The sequence below is a fragment of the Pleurodeles waltl genome, chromosome 1_2 (genome assembly GCF_031143425.1).
Source record: "Pleurodeles waltl isolate 20211129_DDA chromosome 1_2, aPleWal1.hap1.20221129, whole genome shotgun sequence".
Lineage (NCBI taxonomy): Eukaryota > Metazoa > Chordata > Amphibia > Caudata > Salamandridae > Pleurodeles > Pleurodeles waltl.
Window position 1 is genome coordinate 782,722,993 of NC_090437.1, and position 22,365 is coordinate 782,745,357.

Here is a 22,365-nt window from a genome sequence, read left to right on the forward strand (position 1 = left end):
CCTGTCGCGGGCGCTAGGCCTACCCACATAAGTGAGGTATCATTTTTATCGGGAGACTTGGGGGAACGCTGGGTGGAAGGAAATTTGTGGCTCCTCTCAGATTCCAGAACTTTCTGCCACAGAAATGTGAGGACAATGAGTTTTTTTAGCCAAATTTTGAGGTTTACAAAGGATTCTGGGTAACAGAACCTGGTCCGAGCCCCGCAAGTCATCCCTCCTTGGATTCCCCTAGGTCTCTAGTTTTCAGAAATGCACAGGTTTGGTAGGTTTCCCTAGGTGCCGGCTGAGCTAGAGGCCAAAATCTACAGGTAGGCACTTCGCAAAAAACACCTCTGTTTTCTTCCAAAAATTTGGATGTGTCCACGTTGCGCTTTGGGGCGTTTCCTGTCGCGGGCGCTAGGCCTACCCACACAAGTGAGGTATCATTTTTATCGGGAGACTTGGGGGAACGCTGGGTGGAAGGAAATTTGTGGCTCCTCTCAGATTCCAGAACTTTCTGCCACAGAAATGCGAGGAACATGTGTTTTTTTAGCCAAATTTTGAGGTTTGCAAAGGATTCTGGGTAACAGAACTGGTCCGAGCCCCGCAAGTCACCCCTCCTTGGATTCCCTTAGGTCTCTAGTTTTCAGAAATGCACAGGTTTGGTAGGTTTCCCTAGGTGCCGGCTGAGCTAGAGGCCAAAATCTACAGGTAGGCACTTCGCAAAAAACACCTCTGTTTTCTTCCAAAAATTTGGATGTGTCCACGTTGCGCTTTGGGGCGTTTCCTGTCGCGGGCGCTAGGCCTACCCACACAAGTGAGGTATCATTTTTATCGGGAGACTTGGGGGAACGCTGGGTGGAGGGAAATTTGTGGCTCCTCTCGGATTCCAGAACTTTCTGCCACAGAAATGTGAGGACCATGAGTTTTTTTAGCCAAATTTTGAGGTTTGCAAAGGATTCTGGGTAACAGAACCTGGTCCGAGCCCCGCAAGTCACCCTTCCTTGGATTCCCCTAGGTCTCTAGTTTTCAGAAACGCACTGGTTTGGTAGGTTTCCCTAGGTGCCGGCTGAGCTAGAGGCCAAAATCTAAAGGTAGGCACTTAGCAAAAAACACCTCTGTTTTCTTCCAAAAATTTGGATGTGTCCACGTTGCGCTTTGGGGTGTTTCCTGTCGCGGGCGCTAGGCCTACCCACACAAGTGAGGTATCATTTTTATCGGGAGACTTGGGGGAACGCTGGGTGGAAGGAAATTTGTGGCTCCTCTCAGATTCCAGAACTTTCTGCCACAGAAATGCGAGAACCATGAGTTTTTTTAGCCAAATTTTGAGGTTTGCAAAGGATTCTGGGTAACAGAACTGGTCCGAGCCCCGCAAGTCACCCCTCCTTGGATTCCCTTAGGTCTCTAGTTTTCAGAAATGCACAGGTTTGGTAGGTTTCCCTAGGTGCCGGCTGAGCTAGAGGCCAAAATCTACAGGTAGGCACTTCGCAAAAAACACCTCTGTTTTCTTCCAAAAATTTGGATGTGTCCACGTTGCGCTTTGGGGCGTTTCCTGTCGCGGGCGCTAGGCCTACCCACACAAGTGAGGTATCATTTTTATCGGGAGACTTGGGGGAACGCTGGGTGGAGGGAAATTTGTGGCTCCTCTCAGATTCCAGAACTTTCTGCCACAGAAATGTGAGGACCATGAGTTTTTTTAGCCAAATTTTGAGGTTTGCAAAGGATTCTGGGTAACAGAACCTGGTCCGAGCCCCACAAGTCACCCTTCCTTGGATTCCCCTAGGTCTCTAGTTTTCAGAAACGCACAGATTTGGTAGGTTTCCCTAGGTGCCGGCTGAGCTAGAGGCCAAAATCTACAGGTAGGCACTTAGCAAAAAACACCTCTGTTTTCTTCCAAACAGTTGGATGTGTCCACGTTGCGCTTTGGGGTGTTTCTTGTCGCGAGCGCTAGGCCTACCCACACAAGTGAGATATCATTTTTATCGGGAGACTTGGGGGAACGCTGGGTGGAAGGAAATTTGTGGCTCCTCTCAGATTCCAGAACTTTCTGCCACAGAAATGTGAGGACCATGAGTTTTTTTAGAAAAATGTTGAGGTTTGCAAAGGATTCTGGGTAACAGAACCTGGTCCGAGCCCCGCAAGTCATCCCTCCTTGGATTCCCCTAGGTCTCTAGTTTTCAGAAATGCACAGGTTTGGTAGGTTTCCCTAGGTGCCGGCTGAGCTAGAGGCCAAAATCTACAGGTAGGCACTTCGCAAAAAACACCTCTGTTTTCTTCCAAAAATTTGGATGTGTCAACGTTGCGCTTTGGGGCGTTTCCTGTCGCGGGCGCTAGGCCTACCCACACAAGTGAGGTATCATTTTTATCGGGAGACTTGGGGGAACGCTGGGTGGAGGGAAATTTGTGGCTCCTCTCAGATTCCAGAACTTTCTGCCACAGAAATGTCAGGACCATGAGTTTTTTTAGCCAAATTTTGAGGTTTGCAAAGGATTCTGGGTAACAGAACCTGGTCCGAGCCCTGCAAGTCACCCCTCCTTGGATTCCCCTAGGTCTCTAGTTTTCAGAAATGCACAGGTTTGGTAGGTTTCCCTAGGTGCCGGCTGAGCTAGAGGCCAAAATCTACAGGTAGGCACTTCGCAAAAAACACCTCTGTTTTCTTCCAAAAATTTGGATGTGTCCACGTTGCGCTTTGGGGTGTTTCCTGTTGCGGGCGCTAGGCCTACCCACACAAGTGAGGTATCATTTTTATCGGGAGACTTGGGGGAACGCTGGGTGGAAGGAAATTTGTGGCTCCTTTCAGATTCCAGAACTTTCTGCCACAGAAATGCGAGGACCATGAGTTTTTTTAGCCAAATTTTGAGGTTTGCAAAGGATTCTGGGTAACAGAACTGGTCCGAGCCCGGCAAGTCACCCCTCCTTGGATTCCCTTAGGTCTCTAGTTTTCAGAAATGCACAGGTTTGGTAGGTTTCCCTAGGTGCCGGCTGAGCTAGAGGCCAAAATCTACAGGTAGGCACTTCGCAAAAAACACCTCTGTTTTCTTCCAAAAATTTGGATGTGTCCACGTTGCGCTTTGGGGCGTTTCCTGTCGCGGGCGCTAGGCCTACCCACACAAGTGAGGTATCATTTTTATCGGGAGACTTGGGGGAACGCTGGGTGGAGGGAAATTTGTGGCTCCTCTCAGATTCCAGAACTTTCTGCCACAGAAATGTGAGGACCATGAGTTTTTTTAGCCAAATTTTGAGGTTTGCAAAGGATTCTGGGTAACAGAACCTGGTCCGAGCCCCACAAGTCACCCTTCCTTGGATTCCCCTAGGTCTCTAGTTTTCAGAAACGCACAGGTTTGGTAGGTTTCCCTAGGTGCCGGCTGAGCTAGAGGCCAAAATCTACAGGTAGGCACTTAGCAAAAAACACCTCTGTTTTCTTCCAAACAGTTGGATGTGTCCACGTTGCGCTTTGGGGTGTTTCTTGTCGCGGGCGCTAGGCCTACCCACACAAGTGAGATATCATTTTTATCGGGAGACTTGGGGGAACGCTGGGTGGAAGGAAATTTGTGGCTCCTCTCAGATTCCAGAACTTTCTGCCACAGAAATGTGAGGACCATGAGTTTTTTTAGCCAAATGTTGAGGTTTGCAAAGGATTCTGGGTAACAGAACCTGGTCCGAGCCCCGCAAGTCATCCCTCCTTGGATTCCCCTAGGTCTCTAGTTTTCAGAAATGCACAGGTTTGGTAGGTTTCCCTAGGTGCCGGCTGAGCTAGAGGCCAAAATCTACAGGTAGGCACTTCGCAAAAAACACCTCTGTTTTCTTCCAAAAATTTGGATGTGTCCACGTTGCGCTTTGGGGTGATTCCTGTCGCGGGCGCTAGGCCTACCCACACGAGTGAGGTATCATTTTTCTCGGGAGACTTGGGGGAACGCTGGGTGGAAGGAAATTTGTGGCTCCTCTCAGATTCCAGAACTTTCTGCCACAGAAATGCGAGGAACATGTGTTTTTTTAGACCAAATTGTGAGGTTTGCAAAGGATTCTGGGTAACAGAACCTGGTCCGAGCCCTGCAAGTCACCCCTCCTTGGATTCCCCTAGGTCTCTAGTTTTCAGAAATGCACAGGTTTGGTAGGTTTCCCTAGGTGCCGGCTGAGCTAGAGGCCAAAATCTACAGGTAGGCACTTCGCAAAAAACACCTCTGTTTTCTTCCAAAAATTTGGATGTGTCCACGTTGCGCTTTGGGGTGTTTCCTGTCGCGGGCGCTAGGCCTACCCACACAAGTGAGGTATCATTTTTATCGGGAGACTTGGGGGAACGCTGGGTGGAAGGAAATTTGTGGCTCCTTTCAGATTCCAGAACTTTCTGCCACAGAAATTCGAGGACCATGAGTTTTTTTAGCCAAATTTTGAGGTTTGCAAAGGATTCTGGGTAACAGAACTGGTCCGAGCCCGGCAAGTCACCCCTCCTTGGATTCCCTTAGGTCTCTAGTTTTCAGAAATGCACAGGTTTGGTAGGTTTCCCTAGGTGCCGGCTGAGCTAGAGGCCAAAATCTACAGGTAGGCACTTCGCAAAAAACACCTCTGTTTTCTTCCAAAAATTTGGATGTGTCCACGTTGCGCTTTGGGGCGTTTCCTGTCGCGGGCGCTAGGCCTACCCACACAAGTGAGGTATCATTTTTATCGGGAGACTTGGGGGAACGCTGGGTGGAAGGAAATTCGTGGCTCCTCTCAGATTCCAGAACTTTCTGCCACAGAAATCCGAGGAATATGTGTTTTTTTAGCCAAATTCTGAGGTTTGCAAAGGATTCTTGGTAACAGAACCTGGTCCGAGCCCCGCAAGTCACCCCTCTTTGGATTCCCCTAGGTCTCTAGTTTTCAGAAATACACAGGTTTGGTAGGTTTCCCTAGGTGCCGGCTGAGCTAGAGGCCAAAATCTACAGGTAGGCACTTCGCAAAAAACACCTCTGTTTTCTTCCAAAAATTTGGATGTGCCCACGTTGCGCTTTGGGGTGTTTCCTGTCGCGGGCGCTAGGCCTACCCACACAAGTGAGGTATCATTTTTATCGGGAGACTTGGGGGAATGCTGGGTGGAATGAAATTTGTGGCTCCTCTCAGATTCCAGAACTTTCTGCCACAGAAATACGAGGACTATGAGTTTTTTTAGCCAAATTTTGAGGTTTGCAAAGGATTCTGGGTAACAGAACTGGTCCGAGCCCCGCAAGTCACCCCTCCTTGGATTCCCCTAGGTCTCTAGTTTTCAGAAATGCACAGGTTTGGTAGGTTTCCCTAGGTGCCAGCTGAGCTAGAGGCCAAAACCTACAGGTAGGCACTTCGCAAAAAACACCTCTGTTTTCTTCCAAAAATTTGGATGTGTCCACGTTGCGCTTTGGGGCGTTTCCTGTCGCGGGCACTATGCCTACCCACACAAGTGAGGTATCATTTTTATCGGGAGACTTGGGGGAACGCTGGGTGGAAGGAAATTTGTGCCTCCTCTCAGATTCCAGAACTTTCTGCCACAGAAATATGAGGACTATGAGTTTTTTTAGCCAAATTTTGAGGTTTGCAAAGGATTCTGGGTAACAGAACCTGGTCCGAGCCCCGCAAGTCATCCCTCCTTGGATTCCCCTAGGTCTCTAGTTTTCAGAAATGCACAGGTTTGGTAGGTTTCCCTAGGTGCCGGCTGAGCTAGAGGCCAAAATCTACAGGTAGGCACTTCGCAAAAAACACCTCAGTTTTCTTCCAAACATTTGGATGTGTCCACGTTGCGCTTTGGGGCGTTTCCTGTCGCGGGCGCTAGGCCTACCCACACAAGTGAGGTATCATTTTTATCGGGAGACTTTGGGGAACGCTGGGTGGATGGAAATTTGTGGCTCCTCTCAGATTCCAGAACTTTCTGCCACAGAAATTCGAGGAACATGTGTTTTTTTAGCCAAATTTTGAGGTTTGCAAAGGATTCTTGGTAACAGAACCTGGTCCGAGCCCCGCAAGTCACTCCTCCTTGGATTCCCCTAGGTCTCTAGTTTTCAGAAATGCACAGGTTTGGTAGGTTTCCCTAGGTGCCGGCTGAGCTAGAGGCCAAAATCTACAAGTAGGCACTTTGCAAAAAACACCTCTGTTTTCTTCCAAAAATTTGGATGTGTCCACGTTGCGCTTTGGGGTGTTTCCTGTCGCGGGCGCTAGGCCTACCCAGACAAGTGAGGTATCATTTTTATCGGGAGACTTGGGGGAACGCTGGGTGGAAGGAAATTTGTGGCTCCTCTCAGATTCCAGAACTTTCTGCCACAGAAATGCGAGGACCATGAGTTTTTTTAGCCAAATTTTGAGGTTTGCAAAGGATTCTGGGTAACAGAACCTGGTCCGAGCCCCGCAAGTCACCCCTCCTTGGATTCCCTTAGGTTTCTAGTTTTCAGAAATGCACAGGTTTGGTAGGTTTCCCTAGGTGCCGGCTGAGCTAGAGGCCAAAATCTACAGGTAGGCACTTCGCAAAAAACACCTCTGTTTTCTTCCAAAAATTTGGATGTGTCCACGTTGCGCTTTGGGGCGTTTCCTGTCGCGGGCGCTAGGCCTACCCACACAAGTGAGGTATCATTTTTATCGGGAGACTTGGGGGAACGCTGGGTGGAAGGAAATTTGTGGCTCCTCTCAGATTGCAGAACTTTCTGCCACAGAAATGTGAGGACCATGAGTTTTTTTAGCCAAATTTTGAGGTTTGCAAAGGATTCTGGGTAACAGAACCTGGTCCGAGCCCCGCAAGTCATCCCTCCTTGGATTCCCCTAGGTCTCTAGTTTTCAGAAATGCACAGGTTTGGTAGGTTTCCCTAGGTGCCGGCTGAGCTAGAGGCCAAAATCTACAGGTAGGCACTTCGCAAAAAACACCTCTGTTTTCTTCCAAAAATTTGGATGTGTCCACATAGCGCTTTGGGGCGTTTCCTGTCGCGGGCGCTAAGCCTACCCACACAAGTGAGGTATCATTTTTATCGGGAGACTTGGGGGAACGCTGGGTGGAAGGAAATTTGTGGCTCCTCTCAGATTCCAGAACTTTCTGCCACAGAAATGTGAGGACCATGAGTTTTTTTAGCCAAATTTTGAGGTTTGCAAAGGATTCTGGGTAACAGAACCTGGTCCGAGCCCTGCAAGTCATCCCTCCTTGGATTCCCCTAGGTCTCTAGTTTTCAGAAATGCACAGGTTTGGTAGGTTTCCCTAGGTGCCGGCTGAGCTAGAGGCCAAAATCTACAGGTAGGCACTTCGCAAAAAACACCTCTGTTTTCATCCAAAAATTTGGATGTGTCCACGTTGCGCTTTGGGGCGTTTCCTGTCGCGGGCGCTAGGCCTACCCACACAAGTGAGGTATCATTTTTATCGGGAGACTTGGGGGAACGCTGGGTGGAGGGAAATTTGTGGCTCCTCTCAGATTCCAGAACTTTCTGCCACAGAAATGTGAGGACCATTAGTTTTTTTAGCCAAATTTTGAGGTTTGCAAAGTATTCTGGGTAACAGAACCTGCTCCGAGCCCCGCAAGTCATCCCTCCTTGGATTCCCCTAGGTCTCTAGTTTTCAGAAATGCACAGGTTTGGTAGGTTTCCCTAGGTGCCGGCTGAGCTAGAGGCCAAAATCTACAGGTAGGCACTTCGCAAAAAACACCTCTGTTTTCTTCCAAAAATTTGGATGTGTCCACGTTGCGCTTTGGGGCGTTTCCTGTCGCGGGCGCTAGGCCTACCCACACAAGTGAGGTATCATTTTTATCGGGAGACTTGGGGGAACGCTGGGTGGAAGGAAATTTGTGGCTCCTCTCAGATTCCAGAACTTTCTGCCACAGAAATGCGAGGAACATGTGTTTTTTTAGCCAAATTTTGAGGTTTGCAAAGGATTCTGGGTAACAGAACTGGTCCGAGCCCCGCAAGTCACCCCTCCTTGGATTCCCTTAGGTCTCTAGTTTTCAGAAATGCACAGGTTTGGTAGGTTTCCCTAGGTGCCGGCTGAGCTAGAGGCCAAAATCTACAGGTAGGCACTTCGCAAAAAACACCTCTGTTTTCTTCCAAAAATGTGGATGTGTCCACGTTGCGCTTTGGGGCGTTTCCTGTCGCGGGCGCTAGGCCTACCCACACAAGTGAGGTATCATTTTTATCGGGAGACTTGGGGGAACGCTGGGTGGAGGGACATTTGTGGCTCCTCTCAGATTCCAGAACTTTCTGCTACAGAAATGTGAGGACCATGAGTTTTTTTAGCCAAATTTTGAGGTTTGCAAAGGATTCTGGGTAACAGAACCTGGTCCGAACCCCGCAAGTCACCCTTCCTTGGATTCCCCTAGGTCTCTAGTTTTCAGAAACGCACAGGTTTGGTAGGTTTCCCTAGGTGCCGGCTGAGCTAGAGGCCAAAATCTACAGGTAAGCACTTCGCAAAAAACACCTCTGTTTTCTTCCAAAAAGTTTGATGTGTCCACGTTGCGCTTTGGGGTGTTTCCTGTCGCGGGCGCTAGGCCTACCCACACAAGTGAGGTATCATTTTTATCGGGAGACTTGGGGGAACGCTGGGTGGAAGGAAATTTGTGGCTCCTCTCAGATTCCAGAACTTTCTGCCACAGAAATATGAGGACCATGAGTTTTTTTAGCCAAATTTTGAGGTTTGCAAAGGATTCTGGGTAACAGAACCTGGTCCGAGCCCCGCAAGTCACCCCTCCTTTGATTCCCCTAGGTCTCTAGTTTTCAGAAATGCACAGGTTTGGTAGGTTTCCCTAGGTGCCGGCTGAGCTAGAGGCCAAAATCTACAGGTAGGCACTTCGCAAAAAACACCTCTGTTTTCTTCCAAAAATTTTGATGTGTCCACGTTGCGCTTTGGGGCATTTCCTGTCGCGGGCGCTAGGCCTACCCACACAAGTGAGGTATCATTTTTATCGGGAGACTTGGGGGAACGCTGGGTGGAGGGAAATTTGTGGCTCCTCTCAGATTCCAGAACTTTCTGCCACAGAAATGTCAGGACCATGAGTTTTTTTAGCCAAATTTTGAGGTTTGCAAAGGATTCTGGGTAACAGAACCTGGTCCGAGCCCTGCAAGTCACCCCTCCTTGGATTCCCCTAGGTCTCTAGTTTTCAGAAATGCACAGGTTTGGTAGGTTTCCCTAGGTGCCGGCTGAGCTAGAGGCCAAAATCTACAGGTAGGCACTTCGCAAAAAACACCTCTGTTTTCTTCCAAAAATTTGGATGTGTCCACGTTGCGCTTTGGGGTGTTTCCTGTCGCGGGCGCTAGGCCTACCCACACAAGTGAGGTATCATTTTTATCGGGAGACTTGGGGGAACGCTGGGTGGAAGGAAATTTGTGGCTCCTTTCAGATTCCAGAACTTTCTGCCACAGAAATTCGAGGACCATGAGTTTATGAGTTTTTTTTAGCCAAATTTTGAGGTTTGCAAAGGATTCTGGGTAACAGAACTGGTCCGAGCCCGGCAAGTCACCCCTCCTTGGATTCCCTTAGGTCTCTAGTTTTCAGAAATGCACAGGTTTGGTAGGTTTCCCTAGGTGCCGGCTGAGCTAGAGGCCAAAATCTACAGGTAGGCACTTCGCAAAAAACACCTCTGTTTTCTTCCAAAAATTTGGATGTGTCCACGTTGCGCTTTGGGGCGTTTCCTGTCGCGGGCGCAAGGCCTACCCACACAAGTGAGGTATCATTTTTATCGGGAGACTTGGGGGAACGCTGGGTGGAGGGAAATTTGTGGCTCCTCTCAGATTCCAGAACTTTCTGCCACAGAAATGTGAGGACCATGAGTTTTTTTAGCCAAATTTTGAGGTTTGCAAAGGATTCTGGGTAACAGAACCTGGTCCGAGCCCCACAAGTCACCCTTCCTTGGATTCCCCTAGGTCTCTAGTTTTCAGAAACGCACAGGTTTGGTAGGTTTCCCTAGGTGCCGGCTGAGCTAGAGGCCAAAATCTACAGGTAGGCACTTAGCAAAAAACACCTCTGTTTTCTTCCAAAAATTTAGATGTGTCCACGTTGCGCTTTGGGGTGTTTCCTGTTGCGGGCGCTAGGCCTACCCACACAAGTGAGGTATCATTTTTATCGGGAGACTTGGGGGAACGCTGGGTGGAAGGAAATTTGTGGCTCCTCTCAGATTCCAGAACTTTCTGCCACAGAAATATGAGGACCATGAGTTTTTTTAGCCAAATTTTGAGGTTTGCAAAGGATTCTGGGTAACAGAACCTGGTCCGAGCCCCGCAAGTCACCCCTCCTTTGATTCCCCTAGGTCTCTAGTTTTCAGAAATGCACAGGTTTGGTAGGTTTCCCTAGGTGCCGGCTGAGCTAGAGGCCAAAATCTACAGGTAGGCACTTCACAAAAAACACCTCTGTTTTCTTCCAAAAATGTGGATGTGTCCACGTTGCGCTTTGGGGTGTTTCCTGTCGCGGGCGCTAGGCCTACCCACACAAGTGAGGTATCATTTTTATCGGGAGACTTGGGGGAACGCTGGGTGGAAGGAAATTTGTGGCTCCTCTCAGATTCCATAACTTTCTGCCACAGAAATGCGAGGACCATGAGTTTTTTTAGCCAAATTTTGAGGTTTGCAAAGGATTCTGGGTAACAGAACCTGGTCCGAGCCCCGCAAGTCACCCCTCCTTGGATTCCCTTAGGTCTCTAGTTTTCAGACATGCACAGGTTTGGTAGGTTTCCCTAGGTGCCGGCTGAGCTAGAGGCCAAAATCTACAGGTAGGCACTTCGCAAAAAACACCTCTGTTTTCTTCCAAAAATTTGGATGTGTCCACGTTGCGCTTTGGGGCGTTTCCTGTCGCGGGCGCTAGGCCTACCCACACAAGTGAGGTATCATTTTTATCGGGAGACTTGGGGGAACGCTGGGTGGAGGGAAATTTGTGGCTCCTCTCAGATTCCCGAACTTTCTGCCACAGAAATGTCAGGACCATGAGTTTTTTTAGCCAAATTTTGAGGTTTGCAAAGGATTCTGGGTAACAGAACCTGGTCCGAGCCCTGCAAGTCACCCCTCCTTGGATTCCCCTAGGTCTCTAGTTTTCAGAAATGCACAGGTTTGGTAGGTTTCCCTAGGTGCCGGCTGAGCTAGAGGCCAAAATCTACAGGTAGGCACTTCGCAAAAAACACCTCTGTTTTCTTCCAAAAATTTGGATGTGTCCACGTTGCGCTTTGGGGTGTTTCCTGTCGCGGGCGCTAGGCCTACCCACACAAGTGAGGTATCATTTTTATCGGGAGACTTGGGGGAACGCTGGGTGGAAGGAAATTTGTGGCTCCTTTCAGATTCCAGAACTTTCTGCCACAGAAATGCGAGGACCATGAGTTTTTTTAGCCAAATTTTGAGGTTTGCAAAGGATTCTTGGTAACAGAACTGGTCCGAGCCCGGCAAGTCACCCCTCCTTGGATTCCCTTAGGTCTCTAGTTTTCAGAAATGCACAGGTTTGGTAGGTTTCCCTAGGTGCCGGCTGAGCTAGAGGCCAAAATCTACAGGTAGGCACTTCGCAAAAAACACCTCTGTTTTCTTCCAAAAATTTGGATGTGTCCACGTTGCGCTTTGGGGCGTTTCCTGTCGCGGGCACTAGGCCTACCCACACAAGTGAGGTATCATTTTTATCGGGAGACTTGGGGGAACGCTGGGTGGAGGGAAATTTGTGGCTCCTCTCAGATTCCAGAACTTTCTGCCACAGAAATGTGAGGACCATGAGTTTTTTTAGCCAAATTTTGAGGTTTGCAAAGGATTCTGGGTAACAGAACCTGGTCCGAGCCCCACAAGTCACCCTTCCTTGGATTCCCCTAGGTCTCTAGTTTTCAGAAACGCACAGGTTTGGTAGGTTTCCCTAGGTGCCGGCTGAGCTAGAGGCCAAAATCTACAGGTAGGCACTTAGCAAAAAACACCTCTGTTTTCTTCCAAACATTTGGATGTGTCCACGTTGCGCTTTGGGGTGTTTCTTGTCATGGGCGCTAGGCCTACCCACACAAGTGAGATATCATTTTTATCGGGAGACTTGGGGGAACGCTGGGTGGAAGGAAATTTGTGGCTCCTCTCAGATTCCAGAACTTTCTGCCACAGAAATGTGAGGACCATGAGTTTTTTTAGAAAAATTTTGAGGTTTGCAAAGGATTCTGGGTAACAGAACCTGGTCCGAGCCCCGCAAGTCATCCCTCCTTGGATTCCCCTAGGTCTCTAGTTTTCAGAAATGCACAGGTTTGGTAGGTTTCCCTAGGTGCCGGCTGAGCTAGAGGCCAAAATCTACAGGTAGGCACTTCGCAAAAAACACCTCTGTTTTCTTCCAAAAATTTGGATGTGTCCACGTTGCGCTTTGGGGTGATTCCTGTCGCGGGCGCTAGGCCTACCCACACGAGTGAGGTATCATTTTTCTCGGGAGACTTGGGGGAACGCTGGGTGGAAGGAAATTTGTGGCTCCTCTCAGATTCCAGAACTTTCTGCCACAGAAATGCGAGGAACATGTGTTTTTTTAGACCAAATTGTGAGGTTTGCAAAGGATTCTGGGTAACAGAACCTGGTCCGAGCCCCGCAAGTCACCCTTCCTTGGATTCCCCTAGGTCTCTAGTTTTCAGAAACGCACAGGTTTGGTAGGTTTCCCTAGGTGCCGGCTGAGCTAGAGGCCAAAATCTACAGGGAGGCACTTAGCAAAAAACACCTCTGTTTTCTTCCAAAAATTTGGATGTGTCCACGTTGCGCTTTGGGGTGTTTCCTGTCGCGGGCGCTAGGCCTACCCACACAAGTGAGGTATCATTTTTATCGGGAGACTTGGGGGAACGCTGGGTGGAAGGAAATTCGTGGCTCCTCTCAGATTCCAGAACTTTCTGCCACAGAAATGTGAGGACCATGAGTTTTTTTAGCCAAATTTTGAGGTTTGCAAAGGATTCTTATACACAGATGTCCCAAGTCATTCTAATCAGAGGTAATGTTTATGTTGAAGTAATGTTTTTTCTAATAATAGAATAATTATGTTATTATTCCCATAACAAGCCATATGTCTATCTATCCAGGTACATTACTATTAATGGCATGCTACCATGAAGCATGCCACAAAAGCGTAGGTGAGGCTTTTCTTTTTCATTACCTATAATGATGTTCTCCTATGCCCCCAGTAGCTTTATTAGAGTGGGTTGATATGTGGTGTATGTTTTTTTAAGCAGGACTTACGATAAAGAGAATCCTCTTGCTCTCTTCTTGTGGTACACTAAAGAATGATTAAGTCAGGTTGAGGCAAATAAAGTATGTTTACTTGAAACACATATTGCAAGTAAGCAATGCACAATATTAATGCAGTTAGAGTTATTTAGTACTATCTACTACACAACAGAGTCACATCAGAGGGGTTGCAATGCTGAAATTAAATAAATACATTTAATATTATTAGCTTTTAGTGTGTGCATTGACCATTGGCTGATGGCTGCACTCCATCCCCAGGGTGTCTGTCGGCCATTGTCTGATAGAAGGGAGGGCTTCAAGGGTCCCTCAACTACCCATTGCCATTTTCACAGATTCACTGGGATGGTATGTTCTGACTCTCTTTGGAGTTCCAACAGTCTCACCTAACATGATTTAATCATAGGACTCACTACCAGATGTTACTGCTTATGGGGACTAGGTCACCACCTCAAGACATGTGACCACATCTCCAAAGAATTTGCGGTGGGGCAAGGACCCAGATTAAGTCTACTTGTCTTTTCAACTGCCACTCACCAGTCTTGGCCAACCGGGAGATTAGGTTCCAGCCATTTCCTACCTATTTCCTTCCTTGCTAAGAGTATCAGAAGAAAAATAATTTTATTTTCAGTTTTGCAGTGGGCTTTGCAATTTCAAGATCCACACCACAAAATATAAGATTCATGCTTACCTTAATTGTTTGCCCCAAGATCTCTGAGCAAATGAAATTTACATCTTCCAAAAAACTGTTTAATGCTGGCCATAGCATAAACATGTGGATGTAATTGGCATTCTCCTCACCGCACCTCCCACATCTCGGGACCACCTCTCTTGCAAATGTACTCTTTTTTTTTCTGCATCATATACATTCTGTGCAGAGTATAGAAATGATTCCTCTATAGCAGCTTTCACAGTGCAATAAAGAAGCTTCTATGATACTTGCCATAAATCTGGTTGCTCTGACATCAGTAAGTATTCTGTTGTTAGGCCTTCTTGAGCCCACTCTGGTTCTCTGTCTTAGCTTAAGACTTACATTTTATATTTTGTACGTTTTAGGATGCCATCGCTTAAGCAATGTCATTTAACATACTTTATGCTTGCACTATATAATTCTGAGAATACATTATATATGCTGCTTGTTTTTAGTTAGCCTTCCTCGACATATAATCTGTACCCTCAGTTCAAGACTAGGAACACAGAACAAGATATCCTAGTACTTGCGTTGCCCATTCGAAGACAGCCTCTAACATCTAGGCATATCATTGTATCAGAGTTGTGCCTCTAACATAGTGTAGTTTGATTATATAAATGGTGTACTGACACAGAGGGGTCAGAGGAACACTCTGGCCACTATGTTCCTAGAACGAATCCTGTATTAGACATGCAGCTTTGCTGATGCTGATCTTCCATCTTGCAGAGAAGAATTGCCAACTCTAGTCTAGACCGGCTCCCTTGCTCAGCTCTCCAGGTAGGGGGGTCTCCAGCTATCATACTAGATTGGGCAGAGGCAGAGGGTACACCAGCTATGCTCTCAGAGTTTAGGTAGTAATAGATAAGAAGATATCAATTTAAGACCACCAAGGTTGGACTGTTTATTATTTTCACCATGTTAGTAATGCTGGTTCTAATACTTTGTTTAATCTGCCTTATAATCGCAGCTCATTTTTGCTATTCAAGAATAGACTGTTACAATAAATGTTTGAAACCTTTAATTTGATTAATTCTTCTGTTTGCCCTGGGCATGCATGAATAAAACAACAAAAGGAGTAAGATCTGTTTCCACGACTTCTTGGGAGTCAGAAGGTCATTTGCAAGGTTGCCAAAATCATCTGTTGCCCTGGGAAGGTTGGGGCTTTAGGTGAAGAACTGTGAGCTAGTTAGGAATTGGGCAACAGTCTCTGATGATCTAGACATACTCAGTCCTTTTGTCCTGAAGTTCTGTCACCCTAATACGCAGTCCTGCCTTTTCAGTGGGAACCGTATTGAAATTATTCCCAAGATTTTGCCAGGGTCTTCACCTTGTTATCATCTGCCTTTATCAGCTCCCAGTACCACAACAACACCTCCTTCCTTAAAAGGTGCTTAATCTTGTGATCTTCCTTTATACTTTCACTCATTCCCAATTGTACTTTTGCTTCTACCCCACCAGGATATTAGCTGGTATAATTTAAATCTAGAAATTGCCCCTACTGGGATACTTAATAACGTCTCCCATGCCAATAAGCATGACTGATCTTTCATCTGGCCCCAGTATGAACCTAACCTACCTTTAATTGTGCTACACTCACCCTTCCACTCCAAGAGATGCACAGGCCTGTGAGGAGTGGCACCTGTGGATAAGTGACTGTCTCATACACAGTGTCCACAGAACAGAAGCAGAAGCGTAACACTCCTGCCTTCCTTAGTGGGGGCTAACCTTGCCTTTCAAACATTATGGGGTACCGGCAGAATCCCAAATGGGGGTGTATATTGTATAATAGTCCCCTAAGATTTTCCCCATGCTATGCTATACTTTCAAGGCAGATCTGAGAACCTTTAGTCGCACCTTTTATAAAACAAACTCAGGTCTCCAAATTTGTATATGAACCCCTCTTGCTCATTCTTCTGTAGTAAGGCTAATAACATCTTGCCAGATCTAGAAAGGAGCATTCTGCAATTTTTAAATTGGAAGGCTAAATTAGACATCTACAGATCGGGAAGGGCTAGACCACCTTTATACATTCTCTTTCTAAGCTTTTCCAGCTGAGTCAGCTTCCTTAACTCGCCCGTACAAAAGCGCTCAACATCCCCTGAATCAGAGATGTCGTTGCCCCCCCACCAGTGCTTAATTTGTGCTTGTTGTTTCCGGTGCTGTGCACCAGCACTTATTTTTTAGGGCCAGGGCTTATTCTTCTGCCTCAAGCATTTGCTGCAAGCAAATGACACATATGGGAAAGACGGCGGAAGAGAAAAATTAAAAAGCGCCACAAAGGGAAAAAGTAGAAAGCTGCAGGAGTGAGCTGAAGGGGCAGGGAGTGGCTTTAAATGAATTGAAGAGGCCCGAGATAGCTTCAGGATTACGCTGCCTGAGTATTCTGTGTTCACACATTTAAGAGGAGGGCTTTGAGCACCAGCACCTTTTTATTTTCAAATTAAGCACTGCCCCCCCACACACACACACACTTTAGCTGTTAGAGCTGGGGTAGTGTTTTTATGGGCCTCTTCTGTCTGCAGGTCGGTAGATGAAAGCTCATCATTAACGCTGGAATACCACATTAACCGGTTCTGTGCCTTGGACGAGATGATCTCGTCCAAGGCTACAGTTCCCCTAGGCACAGGGGAACTTGGGGGAGCGCTAGCGCACCCCCCCACCCCCCCAGGCGGGGATGGAAGGGGAAGACCTTCCCCTTCCACCCCCGCCCCCCCCACGGCAATCCGATGACGTCAGCACGCGCACAGCGCGCTGACGTCATCTCGTGTTGCCGGGTGCGCTGGAAGCCATTTGCTTCCAGCGCGTCTTCGGAGAAGGACGTCTAAGGTGAGTCCTCTCCGTTTTAGGGGGGTGGGGGCTGGTGAAAACAGACACGGGGGAAAGGAAAGGGTTTTTCCTTTCCCCCTGTGCCTGTTTTCACAAGATTCTTGCTCCACGATCGCGGGCAGGGCCCGCGATCGTGGAGCAGGAATCTCCTCTAGCCACCAGGGATTTTCTTTGTTGTTTATGTTCGGGGCGACCCCTTGGGCAAGGGTCGCCCCCCGTGGGCAATTTCTTTTTGTATTTCGCCCCCCCCCTGGGGGCAGATCCGCCGATTTTTAAGCGGATCTGCCCCCAGGGGGGGGGGGGCGAAAACCACTAGACACCAGGGATATTGTTATTTCTGTGTATTTTGGGGGCGACCCCTTGGGCAAGGGTCACCCCCCCCCGGGGGCAATTTTTTTTTGTATTTCGCCCCCCCTGGGGGCAGATCCGCCGATTTTTCGGCGGATCTGCCCCCGGGGGGGGGGGGGCGAAAACCACTAGACACCAGGGATATTGTTATTTATGTGTATTTTGGGGGCGACCCCTTGGGCAAGGGTCGCCCCCCCCGGGGCAATTTTTTTTTGTATTTCGCCCCCTCTCCCTGGGGGCAGATCCGCCGATTTTCCGGCGGATCTGCCCCCAGGGGGGGGCGAAAACCACTAGACACCAGGGATATTGTTATTTATGTGTATTTTGGGGGCGACCCCTTGGGCAAGGGCCGCTCCCCTGGGGAGCTATTTTTTTTTTCTGTTTCGGTCCCCCCGATGGCAGACCAGCCATTTTTTGGACGATCTGGCCCCGGGGCGGTGGAAGCACACTAGGCGCCAGGGATTGTGTTGTGTGTGTGTGTGTGTGTGGTGTGTGTTTGGGGGCACCCCTTGGGCAACGGTCGCCCCCCTAAGGTGGGGAAAATTCGCATTGGCCATCTCTGCCCCTAATTTTGTAGGCCCATCTGCCCCCAAGGAGGGCAGAAACCACCAATACGGCAGGGATTGTTTTGTTTTGTTTTGTGTTGTGCTGGGGGTGCCCCCTTTGGGAAGGGTCGCCCCCTGAAAGGGGGCACAGAAGTGTTGCCCATTTCTGCCCCCTTTGGGGGCAGATTGGCCAATTTTTTTACGCCCATCTACCCCCGAGGGGGGCAGGATCCACTTAGGTAACAGGGACAACTTCTAAGTTCTTGGTGGTGGGGTGTTTGTCAACTGGCAAAGTATTTGTATTTGTGATTATAACAATGTATTTCTTCTTTTTCTTCTAGTTCAACGCTTTTGCTTCCTTTGCTGTGGATCTTTGCGGTTTTGGCAGTAGTTGTCCTGTGGTTTGCATAATTGCATGTTTTAGGTAAGTGAAAACAATTTACTCCAAAGGAGTATTGTTGACATGCATGAATGACATGTTTGTAGGTGGTGTACTAAATGCAGTATTGTGTGTTTGACATTGTCCTTAGATTTGAGCTCAGTGATGCTTGTGTTGTCATATGTCTAATTTGCTTTTTTCTTTTTTCTTTTTAGTGGGATATCATTGGTGATTGCTGTGTCTGTGCAGAGTAGTTGCTTGGTGAGTAGCTATTTCAGGCAACTGAGTGGTATAGTTTTTTGTAGTACATAACTCTTTGTGATAAAGCTACACTTTGTTTATTACTTATTTTAGTGCTAGTTGTTGTTGGCAATCCATTTGTTCTTAGGATCATGGCTAGCCGCAAAGTGACCGCTCAGCAGGTTGTTCGCATGCTCTTTGAGTCGTCTTCAGACCATGATTACGACACAGACTCTGCATCTGAGGCAGAGGAGGAAGCAGGAGATTCTGGAAGTGAGTTTTCTGTCCGAGAGTATTCTTCTGATGAGGAAGCTACTCTCAGTGCAGATGAAGGGCCTGTGTTAGAGGAGGACATTGATGTGCCAAGAGTGCAGCAGCCTTGGGCTGAAGGGTTTCCCATTGGAAGACCTGACACCTGGATTGCCCCAAACATGGAGCAGCCACAGTTACCTGCATTTACTGGTCTCCCAGGGTGTAGAGTTAATACAGAAAACTTTCTGCCTGTCCATTTCTTTCACTTGTTTATGGACGATGTATTTTTGGAAGAGATTGTGGAGCAGACAAATGTGTATGCAGAGCAATATTTGCGGGACAACGCTGCCAGACTTAAGCCTCAGTCTAGAGCTACTCATTGGGTTCCCACATATCTGGAAGAGATGAAAAGGTTTTTAGGTTTGTCTTTTTTGATGGGGTTGATCAGGAAGCCGTCACTGGCTTCTTATTGGTCTACTAGTCCCTTGATGGCAACTGCTATATTTCCTGCAACTATGACACGTAATCGGTATTTGCTTCTTCTTCGTATGCTGCATTTTGTAGACAATGCTTTAGCCTTGCCACGAGATCACCCTGATTGTGACCGCCTTTTTAAGATTAGGCCTGTCCTTGATCATTTTGTGGATCGGTTTTCAGAGGTCTATGTTCCAGGCAAAGAGATAAGTGTGGACGAGTCTTTGGTCCTTTTCAAGGGGCGTTTAGTTTTTAAGCAGTACATTCCTAGTAAGAGGGCACGGTATGGGATTAAATTGTATCTGCTGTCAGAAAGCAGTACAGGATATGTGTATAATTTCCGGGTCTACACTGGTAGGGATTCCAGTATTGACCCTCCTGGTTGTCCGGCCACTTTTGGAGTTAGCGAAAAAATTGTGTGGGAACTTGCCAGACGGCTGTTCAACAAAGGTCACCATTTGGACGTAGATAATTTCTACACTGGAGTGCAGTTGTTCAAGGAGTTGTTTAGGGTGGACACTGTTGCTTGTGGCACAATCCGTTCTAACCGGAAAGGCTATCCAAGGGAGCTTGTCTGTAAAAAACTTGAGAGGGGACAGTGCAGTGCCTTGCGGAATAATGAGCTGCTAGCTCTGAAATTTTCAGACAGGAGGGATGTGTACATGCTATCGACCATCCATGATGAGAGTACTTCCCCTGTGGCTGTTTGGGGTCAGGTTGCAGAAGTGCGCAAACCTGCGTGCATTTTGGACTACAATAGGCACATGGGTGATGTTGATAGAGTAGATCAGAGGTTGGAACATTACACTGCTCTTCGTAAGTCTTATGTGTGGTATAAAAAGTTGGCCCTACATTTATTTCATTTGGCAACTTTTAATGCCTTTATTGTATGCAAGGATTGTTCACCTGAGTCAAGGATGACATTTGTTAAATTTCAGGAGTCGGTGATAGAAAGCCTTATTGTGGTTGAACCGGCAAGAGTTCCTAGAGTAGAAGTGGTGGAGGATGTGGCTAGATTGAAAGATCGGCACTTTCCAGATCACATTCCTCCCACTCCCAAAAAAGACATGCCCACAAAGAAATGTAGAGTATGTGCCCGGAGATCAATCTGGAGGGAGAGCCGGATGTACTGCCCCGAATGCCCTTCAAAGCCTGGGCTGTGTGTGCCCGGCTGTTACAGAAGTTACCATACCCCAAAGAAAATCTGGGAAATACCTTGAGCGTAAGCTGTCTGTTTTATATTTTCATATGTTTCACGGTTGGCATCTCTGTCATGTATTTATTTAGAGCTTTTGTGTTTGTAGTTTTGTGCTTATTTTATAATTAGTGGTTTCTTTGTTGTTCATAAACAAAAAAAGTGATGGTGGTGTGCTTGGGGTGGCGCTTGGCTGGCGGTGTGCGTGGGGTGGCGCTTGGCTGGCGGTGTGCTTGGGGTGGCGCTTGGCTGGGCGCTTGGCTGGCGGTGTGCTTGGGGTGGCGCTTGGCTGGCGGTGTGCGTGGGGTGGCGCTTGGCTGGCGGTGTGCGTGGGGTGGCTCTTGGCTGGCGGTGTGCTTGGGGTGGCGCTTGGCTGGCGGTGTGCGTGGGGTGGCGCTTGGCTGGCGGTGTGCGTGGGGTGGCGCTTGGCTGGCGGTGTGCTTGGGGTGGCGCTTGGCTGGCGGTGTGCGTGGGGTGGCGCTTGGCTGGTGTTGTGCGTGGGGTGGCGCTTGGCTGGCGGTGTGCTTGGGTGGCGCTTGGCTGGCGGTGTGCGTGGGGTGGCGCTTGGCTGGCGGTGTGCTTGGGGTGGCGCTTGGCTGGCGGTGTGAGTGGGGTGGCGCTTGGCTGGCGGTGTGCTTGGGGTGGCGCTTGGCTGGCGGTGTGCGTGGGGTGGCGCTTGGCTGGCGGTGTGCTTGGGGTGGCGCTTGCTTGCGGTGTGCGTGGGGTGGCACTTGGCTGGCGATGTGTGTGGGGTGGCGCTTGGCTGGCAGTGTGCGTGGGGTGGCGCTTGGCTGGCGGTGTGCTTGGGGTGGCGCTTGGCTGGTGGTGTGCATGGGGTGGCGCTTGGCTGGCGTTGTGCGTGGGGTGGCGCTTGGCTGGCGGTGCCAGCCCAACGCCAATCCACACTCCCATCAGCTGGTGTGATTCTTGTATCAGGCATGTGGGCGTATGTAAGTGATGGGCCCTTGAGTGGTGCGGTCTGTCGATGTGAGTGTTGTAATGTGCTGGGCCCGTGGCTGGCGGTGTGAATGGTCTTGTGCGTGTCATGTATGAAAGGTGTGTGAATGGACTGTAAAGCGGTTGGTGCCTTGTCGCGGCTTTACAGCTCACGAGCTGTGAGTCATTGGTTCAGTTTTTTGCCTTTCAGTTATTAGCAGTGCATTTCATTTTTGTGAAATCTCTTGTTAATAAAATTTGATCCACTGAACCATCACTCACCCTCGTGCCAAATCCAACCAGTATGTGTGGTAAAAATGACAAAACCTGCTCTGCTGTATTCAGGCGTCGCAGCACACCTGTGACACGCTAGGTGCCTCGGGTGGGACCCCGATGATGAAGCATGCCACCAACTTGGTTGGTGGGTGAGGGGTCTTCTTCACATAACCTAAGTGTCTTTCTTTTCACAATTTGAGTGTTTGGCACATCATGGACGTATGTGCACACATCAATATGATATATTACAAAAATACCTGTTTTTGGGGGGGAGGGCCCACCTATGTTTTTGGTCCTGGGTGCGGCCTTCATCTAGGAAAACCTACAAAACCCAGAAATTTTTTAAAACTAGACACCCCAAGGAGTCCAGGGAGGTGTGGCTTGCGTGGCTCCCCCAACATTTTCTTACCCAGACTCCTCTGTAAACCTCAAAATTTGCATAAAAAAGCATATTTTCCTGACTTTTCTTAGTAGGATCACCGCTCCAGCACAAAATTCCTACTCCTCAGTTTTCCCCTCAGTCTCCCAAGTAAAATGACACCTCACATATGTGGGTCCCCAAAGCAGAGTCCGTCTAAAGATGTATAAAAGAATATGCCCTTATAAACTCGCTGTGCTATCCCTTCTATCTCTTCAAGTTTTGGGCCTTATTCTGTTGCAGGCACCTGGCCCACCCACACAAGTGAGGTATCATTTGTATCGGGAGACTTGGGGGAACGCTGGGTGGAAGGAAATTTGTGGCTCTCCTCAGATTCCAGAACTTTCTGCCACAGAAATGTGTGGAACATGTGTTTTTTTAGCCAAATTTTGAGGTTTGCAAAGGATTCTGGGTAACAGACCCTGGTACGAGCCCCGCAAGTCACCCCTCCTTGGATTCCCCTAGGTCTCTAGTTTTAAAAAATGCACAGGGTTGGTAGGTTTCCCTAGGTGCCGGCTGAGCTACATGCCAAAATCCACAGGTAGGCACTGCTTTCTTTTAAAAAATGGGATGTGTCCACGTTGCGCTTTGGGGTGTTTTCTGTCGCGGGCGCTAGGCCTACCCACACAAGTGAGGTATCATTTTTATCGGGAGACTTGGGGGAACGCTGGGTGGAAGGAA